The sequence below is a fragment of the Anastrepha ludens genome, chromosome 5, assembly GCF_028408465.1.
Source record: "Anastrepha ludens isolate Willacy chromosome 5, idAnaLude1.1, whole genome shotgun sequence".
Lineage (NCBI taxonomy): Eukaryota > Metazoa > Arthropoda > Insecta > Diptera > Tephritidae > Anastrepha > Anastrepha ludens.
In genome coordinates this window covers 82,625,643-82,636,773 of record NC_071501.1, presented here as the reverse complement: position 1 = coordinate 82,636,773, position 11,131 = coordinate 82,625,643, and the positions used below count along the sequence as shown (strand labels likewise).

The 11,131-nt window shown below is 37.6% G+C and overlaps 1 long non-coding RNA gene across 1 annotated transcript in view; it reads left to right on the top strand.

Annotated features, from left to right (window-relative positions):
• Positions 1 to 4,721: 4,721 nt before the first annotated feature.
• The window catches only part of LOC128863500 (uncharacterized), a 65,074-nt gene continuing 58,664 nt past the window's right edge, over positions 4,722 to 11,131 (top strand). Inside the window, exon 1 of the long non-coding RNA XR_008454607.1 lies at positions 4,722 to 5,076. This is a non-coding gene — a long non-coding RNA (uncharacterized LOC128863500). The remainder of the gene's footprint in view (positions 5,077 to 11,131) is intronic.

Genomic DNA, 11,131 nt, shown 5'->3' with positions numbered 1-11,131 from the left:
TACAGCGGAAGAAGACGCTTAAGAAGCATTGCAAGCAAGCAAGCAAGTAAAAGAGGGCTTCAGAAGATCAGATCAATAGAGCATTGTAAAAAGCTTACATATACTTATACATATACATACATATCACATGTACGCATGTATGTTTGTGTGCGCTTTTGACAAAACAACTTAAATCGACTTAGCACTTTCTACCTGTCAAGCATGAAATTGCTGGATCGCAGTCAAATATTTCAGCTATTAATCTTTCACACCTGCAACTTGTGTAACTTTTTCAAGGAGAGTTGAATTAAAACTTAAAATCTTTGTGTGAATTTTGAGACTTTATTGATCCCAAAAGCATAAAATTTTGAAGTCAAATAAATTGTTTTATCATAGAAATTGAATGCAAAGAAATTGGGCTTTAGAAATTGAAAAATTAAAAGATATGAAAAATTAAAAGAAATGAAAAATTAAAAGACATTTTTCATTCAGTAAGCAGATTTAGAATATCTTTAAAAGCACGAAAAAATGATCACCTATCAAGTTTTCTGATCTTAGGGATATGACAACGAGCCTGCACCAACATTTCCGTTCAACTGAATTAAAGACGAATTTCGCAAGTAGTAAAATCCTGCTTTTCAATAGTACCACCTCGGGGACATTGGGTGGTGACGGGAAGTAATTCGAGTACGTGCAGAAGTTTTACTACCTTGGTATCATTGCCGACGCTAGTGGAGGCTAGGACATACATTTTTCTTTTTGTGCGTGAGGTAGGGTTCAAAATGCCTTCGCACTTTCAGCGACCGTCGTCTACTGCGCCGTGTGGTGTGGCCACTAAAACGATTCCTCCTCTCCTTCTGGGGAGACACCCTTCCTGAGACACCAGTCCTGCCATAATCACACAAAAATCGAAAAAAAAAATTTTCTTTACGCAAGCCTTCAAACGATTAGGCCATTCAGCTATTTCAGCACGCACGGTTTCCTTGGATATTGGCGTCGCTGCTGGAACCAAAACTTCCAGACGGCCAATCTGCTGCGGCTATGAACCCAGGAATATTGCCAGGAAGATTTTAGCCACTGCCGAAGCTGCTTTTTGCCTTATTGGCTGGAGCGGAGTCTTGCTGGAAGATCCAACGCTCTCCATAGCAGAGAGTACTGCTTAACTCCTCCTAAGACATCCTTCTGGTACACTTTTGCCCCGGTCTTAACCTCCCCACCAAACCCTTACGAAGGCTGGATAGTGCCTACACTTAACCCTTGAAACAACATTTTTTGCGTCTGTAGAAGTTTTCGCCTAGACTCTGTGGTTTTGCCTGTTAAAAACTTCTTAAACAGTGAACATTTTCTCATCTGTGTCAAAAATATTTTCATGGCCATGGACCGCCTACCCCCGAAGAACCTGCTTGCATGTGTCGTGTCTAATTTTCTTCAAGCGCGTTGTCGAAAAAGGAGGTGTTGAGTGACGGAAGGCTTTCTTGTAGAGATCATCTCTAATTAGTCTTGACATGGGTGTGGTCGATACATTCATTGGAATGGAACATTTTTCTGCGCATTTGTTCTCGCCTATGCATTGGAAAATTTGTCACAGAATTTATGGCAACTCTAAGTATATGTGATTGCGCATATACCTACTAATTTCATGTGAATTTAGAGTATGTATGAAGAGACCAAGTGAGTATGAGGTCATATGATGTGTGATGATAATTGTGTGATGATATCGTATGATGATAATATCATGTGATTATATCGTCTGATATAATGAAAATATCATAGATAGCATGAAAATATCTTATGATGAAAATATCATTTGATGTAAATATCATATGATGCAAATATCATATGATCAAAATATCATGTGATGAAAATATCATTTGATGAAAATATCACATGATGCTCTATTAGGTAATTTCATGGCAACTTCAAGAGTAAACACATTTCTTATTTGAGCCGATTTCGAAAGCAATTATCACCATCATGCTCTACCTTCACCCTTCAGTTGCCAATGCCCCCAAAGGTGAGAGAAGTAGAAAAAATTGTTTAATCCAAAATAATTCTAGAATAACAAAGATGTTTTTATTTTCTTTGAGAAAATATTTCAATTTTAAATTTTAATAGAAAATTATGCATGTAAGGTTACTGTTAAATTTCTTTGGAAGAGTAATTCGAGTGGAATTATTTAAGAAAAAATTTGTTTGAAATTATTGAACAAAAAGTTAGCGTACAAGAAAATATACCATAGTTCTTCTTTTTCTTTTCTTTTTCTAATTTTCTTTACTTTGTGCCATCTAACACTCAGTGTTAAATAACTATAAACGTTGACTTATTAGCAAATTTTGACAATTTATTTGTTTCTTATTCAATTTAAGTAAATTTTTGTATTAAAATGTAGCTGATTATCTTTCAAAAACCATATAAGTTCCAGACTTTATGCAGATTAAAAAAAAAAAACAATAAATTTGCATCAAAATTTAACTTTTTACTCAGCAGTTCGAAAAAAATTCTGAGTATGCAGTTTTATAGTCTAATAAATTAATGTTTAATTTTTTTATGAAAATGTAGCTGCTCCCCTACCAAAAAACATTCAAATCAAAGTTCCAGACTTAGAGCAAATTAAAAAAAAAAAACCTACAAAATTTCATCAAATTTTTCAAATTTTTGCACAGAATTTTGCGAACAAATTTTGAGTATGCAAATTTATAGTCCATAAAATTTTTATTTAATTTTTTTATTAAAATGTGGCGCACTGTGCTACAAAAATCAAACAAATAGAAGTTCCAGACTTTGTGTAAATTTAAAAAAATCCTACAAATTTTCATCAAAATTTTAAACTTTTTGCACAGAATTTTGCGAAAAAGTTTTGAGTATGCAAATTTATAGTCTATAAAATTTTAATTAAATTTTTTCACTAAAATTTGGCTCATTGTCCTACAAAAATCAAATAAATTTAAGTTCCAGACTTTGTGCAGATTAAAAAAAAAAATGTTATCGATTTTTAACTTTTTACTCAGAATTTCGAGAATAATTGTGAGTACGCAGTTTTATTGTCCATAAAATTTTTATTTAATTTTCTTATTAAAATGGGGCTGATTCTCCTACAAAAACAATAAAAGCCATAAACCAAAAATCAATAAATTTCAACAAAATTTTTAATTTTTTACTTAGAATTTGGAGAAAAATTTTGAGTACGCAGTTTGATAGTCAATTAAATTTTGATATTAAAAAGTGTAAGTTTCAAAAGCTCAAAAGCTCAAAAATCATGTTGATTTTTTTTTGCTTGGCAGTCTTGCGCGTTTCTCCATACATATAACGAATGCTTGGTCTTTCTTTTTTATAAAGGGTGGTTAAATTTCAAGGGCCGACGTTGAATGTGAACCACACCTAAACGTCAACGACACCGTTGAACTTCTTTCTTTGGGGTTATTTGAAAGAAAAGAGGTACGTCGATAAGCCAGCAACAATTCAAGAGCTAAAGGATGAGATAATTCGGCACATTAACAGCATAGAATCTCAATTATGCCTCAGCGTCATCGAAAATTTGGACCTTCGGATGGAGGTGTGCCGCCGAGGTCGCGGCAGCCATTTGGCCGATATTTTGTTTTATACGTAATTGAGCTATACCAATATTATCATAATGAAGAAAAATGACAATAATTTGCTAAAAAATTCTATTTTATTCAAAATCATCACCGGCTCTTGAAACTTAATCACCCTTTATAAGATAAACAACACATTCCTGCCACTGCCGCTGGCTCTTGGCAACTACGTTTTCGTCTACATTTATTAAACTCTAAGGATGTTTTCGTCAGTTCGTGTTCTAAATTAAATTTTACTAACTGGCATACCCTGAATCCAGGTGATATCACTCCAATGAGAATCAATATTTTTTGATGCTCAAACATTTTAAAATTTCTCTCCGTGTGTGCGTTCTACCCAAGGTATTTGTTTAAGTATTTATGTGCATTGCTGGCATATGCGCTTGGCTTGTGATGTGTGTTTATAAATAATGCAGGCACCAACGGTCGATTCAATTGTTAAAGGGTTCAGGCCGGTTTTGAGAAGCTGGGTTGCTTCAAAACCAAAACACCAAACAATTCGGTGTAACGAAACACAACAACAGGTTAGCCAACGCTACTTAGACGGCAGCGAAGATAAGGCGCGAGAGCGAAAGAAAGAGAGAGAGAAGGAGAGGGATAGGAATAGGGAAGAAAATAAGAAGCCGTAGCACCTGAGTGGCAGGCACGACTTATACGACAGCATTGTTGAAGGCAACAAGATAACGAAGTTGCCTCCTGCTGTTGACCATTGACGGAGGCTGAATGAAAACCTGCAATTGTGCGCATGCGCAACCACTTAAAGTGCGATGGGAATTCATACCAAAACCAAAAGGTCGTTCATTGTGAGCGCCGTTCTTTCCAGCAGCACAACAGCTCAAATAGTTGCAGCAGCAGCACTGCCGGCGCTCGCGCGCTCTGCCAACTTACTTGGACCATTGCTTCCAATATTCCCACGGCTGCTTGTTGATGCTGCTCGACGTCGTTAGTTTGCTCAGAGCATCCCCGATTGTGCGCCGTTGCTGGTGCTCTCGCCTCCGCTCTGTTGTCGGGCTGCAAGTGCGCTGCTGAGCAACAGCGCAGAGACAGGCTGCCCGTTGCTCAGGTCGATTATGCTGGTTGCGCCAGTTGTTTGCCTCGTTTTTAGCTTTTGACTTTCCAGCGTCGGTTGTTGTGCGAATGCCTGGCGCTCTGCAATTTAGTACTCAGTTGTTGTGCCCGTCAAACGAACGTGTTCGGTTTATCAAAGCGTGTGCGCTGTACTGTAATAGATACACAAGCCGTCGGAAAATTCTAAGTTTGCATCAACCACCATTAACAACACAGCCATTTACCAACATCACCACACGACCACTAGAAATCATTAACCCAATGTGCGTGTGTGTGTGTGAGTGCGCCTATATGTTTTTCGCAAAGCAAAGTGAAGTTTTCAATTCGAAGGCATCAAAGGCGATAGAATCTTGCGATTAAGTGGTGAAAAGTTTCGATTGCTGTGAAAATTTCATAAAAACCCAAATACATACAAACAAGTGAAGTGAATCAAAAGGTGAAGGCAATAAAATAAATAAGTTAAAGCAATTAAAAACGTCAACAATCGAGGCTAACGGAGTGCGTGTGCTTCGTTTGTGTGTGTGTGTGTGTGTGCGGGGTCGCTTAAGGGTGGGAAAATGTTGTGTATCGCTGTAGCGTGAAAAAATGTCCAACACGAAAAAATGTCATAAATCATTATCGAGCGGCTAGCGCAATTAAGGAAGGACAAAATTTAAGAATTCTCAGACTAATGGCGAGAACTTGGCTTGATTTACTCGACGACTTGGCGATGGCGTGCCTAAATTATGCACATGTGCCGCCTTCTTATTCTACACACACACACGCATACATATATACGTATAGGTATGATTATTGGAAAAAACAGCAACAACTCGCACAAACGTCAATATGTGGCAGGAAAACAGTGAAGAAAAATGCTACACAGCGAAGACTGCAAATACTTTTTGCACGCAATACCGCTCACCGCACGATGCGCAACGCTCAACGTTGCGACTCTGGTATTCCATGCCAAAGAGGCAGGAGAGAAGTTAGGCGCGCTATAGCGAGCCACAGTGAGCAAAACAAAAAACTAACGAACACTGGCGAAAAACTGCAAAAGCTACAGCGAGCCAAGTGGTAGATATGTAATTGCAAGCATGTGTGTATGTGTGTGTGTATATAAGGCACATTGAGGACCACACCCGCGCGCGTGCACAGGTTTGAAAATTTCGGAAAATTTTCCAGTTTGGCAGCCGACACAACAGCAGGCTATCGAATCCAATAGGCAAGCAGTCAGGCAACCCGCCAGTTAGACAGCCAGCCAGCCAGCCAGAGTGGCAGCCTTCAGTTGGTGCTGGAAATCGCAAAAAGTAGAAAGGAATTTCAGCAAGAACAAGCACTAACAGTGGGCACAGCAGCAGCCGCCGCAGCAACAGCAGTATTAACAGCAGCACAGCAACAGAATCAGTGCGCGGTGGTAGCAGAGAATGTTAATGCAATGAGAAGGTGCAAATGTTACTGTGAGCTTTTTTTAGTACAATTGAGATTTGAAAGATTTGTAGTAAGGTCATTTAGCACACCGAGTTTATAGACACCTCACTGACTTTTGCCCACACAAAAATTAGAAACACCACACATTTTTCACCTCAACACACAACACATTTCTCACCTCGACATTAAACCAATTAAATTTTTACTATTTTCGTATTTTTGAAATAATAAGCGAATACGTAAAATTTATTACATATTTTTTTTTTTTCAATTACATTAAAAAAAAACGATTTAAAAATAAAAATTTATAAAAAAAAGTTTGCGCCGGGAATTGAACTCGAGTCTAACATGTGGCGAGGAAAAATAGGCGGTGCGTTTATTTCTTCGACTGCTTATTTTTTGACCATTTTGTTACTTTTGAAATGATAAGCGGATTCATAAAATGTATTACAAATTTTTTTACGATTACATTAAAAAAAAAAAATTTAAAAACGAAAAAAAAAATTTGTGCCGAGAATTGATGGCGAGTCACGTGGGGAGGATAAATACGCAGAGCGTTTATTTCTGCGCCTGCGTTGTGAACAAAAGGTTTTGTGCATGCGCGCGACGCGAATAAATTTTAATAAAGTTCTGAAAGTAATTCATGAAGTTTTTCATTACACACATATGTACATAAATGAACGTATACTTTATATGTAAATAAATGATGGTATATGAAATATACATAAGTACATAATATGTATGTACATGTCAATAGGAGGTATTTGCATTCAGAAAAAAAGAACGGTTTAAGATAAATCAACACTTATTTTATATTGTATGTCAATTTATAGTTTATGTATTCGACAGCATTTACATACATATGTATGTATGTACATTTGTATATGAAAAACAATAATGCGCAAGCGCAAGAACATCATATCACATATGCAAGTATGCCCAAATAACCTTGACTTATGTATGTACACATGTCATACCACATCACATTCTTACAAGAAATCAAATACACATGCGCACTAGTGAACGAGTTTCTTCCTAACAAGTGCAAAAACAATTCTGCTCTATGTATGCATATATACCGACTTTATGTCCTAGCATATATACATACATACATATATACCTACTTGCCTTCTAAACTTCCTACAAAATAATTGTATTCATATGTTACAACATCCATGCACGTTCATACATTCAAGCATACATATATGTACATATGCGCGAGCACAGCGCTCCCTTCTTGCTTCCGTGTACTTTTGTCTTTCACCAGTCGATATTCCTAATATTGTACTTACAAAAACACAATACTTTGATAGACGCAAAAGCAACAGCAAGCACAACGCGATGGCCGCTTTGCCACCACACATTCTAAAATGTTCTAGAACACAACAAAAACACATACATCCTCACATGCGCATGTCGCCCAAAGCTAAAGTCTAAGCCTAGCGACTACAAAAACAAAATACATTTGTAGACGCAGTCGCAGCGGGCATGATTCTATCAGCGACGGCGCTGAACAATTTAGAACAAAAACAAAAAGTTCATTCATAAGTTCGAGCTCATATTTCAATTTCATTCATAAAACGACCCGCCATATGCCAATTTTCGCGACCATTCGAAAATAGTCAATATTGGAATATTTCGCGTGGAATTATTTGCCAATATTTGATAAATCTTAAATTTTTGTCATGTCGAGTGGCCGCGGCTCCGTATGTATGTATGCACCCTTATATGTATGTAAATATGTCTTCTAACTGTGCGACAGTCGCGAGTTAATGCGACTTCCAGCGAATCACACATTGCTGTCCGCAAAGCCGCATATATGTACCTTATGATCAGAAAGTACCGGGAATGTTTAAATTAAACAAAACAGAGTTAAATTTAAGGCAAATTTATATTATCTCCTTCAAAATTTGACCCGTCTGAAGCAACACACATGTGCCAACGTTTAACCCAGTCCTCCAAACACCCCCGGCAGGCCGATTTGTATTCTCTTTGATCAGTGCGATGGCGCGTTATCATCATGCAAAATCTGAGGATTGGTTGCTCACATTTCCGGCGGTTTGCAACACACAGCATCTCTCTAAGGTTTCAAAACGGATAAATAATATTCTCTATTGACTGTCTGGCCCGATGGAAGGTACTCATGGTGGACTATGCCTTGGCAATCGAAGGAAGCAGTCAACATCACCTTCCCGGTTCTTTTTGCTCATAGGGTATACATATCCCATGTGTCAAGTGTGCGCAGAAGCTTGTGTTCTGGGTTTGTTAGAATGGTGGTAGTTTGTACATATATTTATACACATATGTGAGTATGCGCGTTAGGCTTCCTGGATGGATATTAGAATATTTTCTCATCAATATGTGTATGTAAGTAGTTCAGATTTGACTGAAGAGATTAAATATAGGAATGCATATTCATATGATTGGCTTTATGGCTGTTTTACATATAAATTAATTCAAATGAAGTATGAATAATGTTATATAGAAAATAAATTTCTAAATAACAGGTATTAGAAAAACCTGAATACACTATTTTAAATCAATTCTAATTAAACCAAATATAAAAAATGAAATAAAAATATCGAACAAAAAACTGTGCACAGGATTTGAACCTGAGTCAAATATGAGACGATGTACTGCATACACGACACGTCTTTCACGATTGCGCTAATCTACAATCAGTAACAAAGTTTTCTAAATCACTCATTTATTCGATTCGCACTTTTATATGCACATATTCTGCGTTAGTTGAAAGTTTGTATGCGTAATTATATGAATATGCATGTGTGTATGCGCGTTTGGCTTTCTGGACGGATATTAGAATGATATTTTCTCATCAATATAATTTGGATTTGATGAAATAGATTATAGATATATGTACATATTTTCTGTTTTGATTGATTTATATAAAAGTCAGGTCATATCCAGTATGAACTATTTTATACCGAAAAGAAATTTCCATTTATAAAATACAAAAAAAAAAACAGTATTTTAAAGAAATTTTAATTAAAATAAACTCAAAAATTTTACCAAACTTTCCTGGTTTGAATTGTAAAAAAAAAATGTGCAAGAAAAAAAATATGACTTCAGGACTTGAACCTGAATTATATACGTGCCAAAAAACAAAACGAATAATTCCGCCGACTTTAGCTTCTGCACCACAAACTAACTGCCGCGCGACCTTCTTAATCGCAAATTTATTCGCTTCGATTTCCTTAGTAGTGTGCCGAAAAATCTTATGAACTTCCTCAGTAGTCTGGTAAACGCAGAAAATATCTGAATTCTTGTCCTAGCGTGGTAAGTAAATATAGAAACCCTCCACTCGCGTCACTCGCATGGTAAATATCTGCAATTCGCCACTCGTGAGCAAAGTTGAATTTGAAATGACCTTATTATGAATCTACAAATTAGAACTCGAAAAAAGCTCGTTTAACATTTGCTCCTTCTCATTGCATTAACATTCTCTGGTGGTAGTGCAAAATCGTATTCCATGCAGCGACTAGAAGGAAACATTTTGTGGTGGTTATGTAGCTGATGCAGCTTAGGCAGTTGGGTAGCGCTCAGTGCTATGAACAGAAGGAATAACAGTGCACACACACACCCATATACCGCGCATATGCATGTAATTGATATATATAAATATGTGTATGTGTGCGTGTACATTGCCAAATGCATGCAATCGCATGTTTCTTTGCATGTGCGTGCGTGTGTGTGCCCTTCTTTGCCGCTTGTAACAGCCACTTTAAGTGTCAACTTGCACAAACGCCCGTTCTTATGGCCCACAAAGTCGCCCTTTCGCCCAACCAACTACTGCTCGTAATGCTACTCGTACCCAACCTCACCCACCTCGCCACTAAACTCCGGCTAAACAGCTACCTTGCACACATCGATTTGCAGCGGCAATTCTGCACTCAGCTGGGTGTTGTTTTGTGCAGAAACTGTGCACAAAAACGGCGAAAAAAAGTCCATTCACAGCGCAAAAAAAAAGAAACAAAAATCAAAATTTGGGGCGCTGCTCTTTTGTCAAAAACTCGTTCGCTCCTGACTCCTGCTGATGCCATCGACAGCTTTGACTGCTCATGTCTTTTGCCTGAGGCTGCTGCTCAATTTTCGCTCAGCTTGTTTACTCCTATTTTGACTATGCCTCGCTTGAAAGTGTGTTTTCGTGCTCCATTTCTGCACGCATTTTTGTTGGTATTGCCCATTTGGCGCTCCCTGTATTTTTTCATTAACGAATATCGGTACGTGAATTTGCTCTTTTTTTCGTTTGACATCTGACGTTTATGCTTTTACTGGGCATCGTTTCCTTTTGTCGTGAATCGTATCAGCTGTTCACGAACTGTCACATAGAGGTTGATGTAGTAGAGTTGACCTGTTACCGCATAAATTATTTATAATTTTGACTTCGAACGAATTCTCAACAATAATTAGGAAATTAAATTTGTTCTGTTTAGAAGATGAGCTGCAATCTTCCTATTAGCGGTATTTTTTCTTCAACTATTTGGATTTATATATGAAGAACGTCTCTGGCTTAACCGCGGTACTGAGATCTTAGCTACCCTCGTTTCAGAGGCTGAGATTATGAAAGAGATGAGGTGTCTGGAAAAACTGCGACACAGCAGCGGCGTTTAATAGCCTTCCCAAAGTAATACTATGGCGGACGGTAGTCCCGCGGTGAGAGGTGATGGAACTAAGCAAATTCAGCCTGATTTGAGAAGGTCACCTGAGAAATACAAATAGTTCTCGTATTCAATATGAAACTTCATACCAGCCAAATTTTGCTCCCCGTAAATTTTATGCTTTCCGCAGTTAATTAAATTTTCCGTTTTCTTCTATTAAATTCAGAGCGTTCTTGTCTACCTTTGGGTCTCTCTCAGTAAAAGAATTTATAAAAACGGCTGCAATTGATTTGAACCCCCAAGGAAGCCGCAGGCGAGAAAGACCAGCGAATACCTGGAGACGACTGCAGAAGTCAGAAACCCGTTTCATATGCCTTGGCTGGAATGAAGTTAAGGAACTGACGCAAAACAGACCTGAATGGAAAAAAATCGTTATGGTTCCATGCTTCAACTTGAAACTCT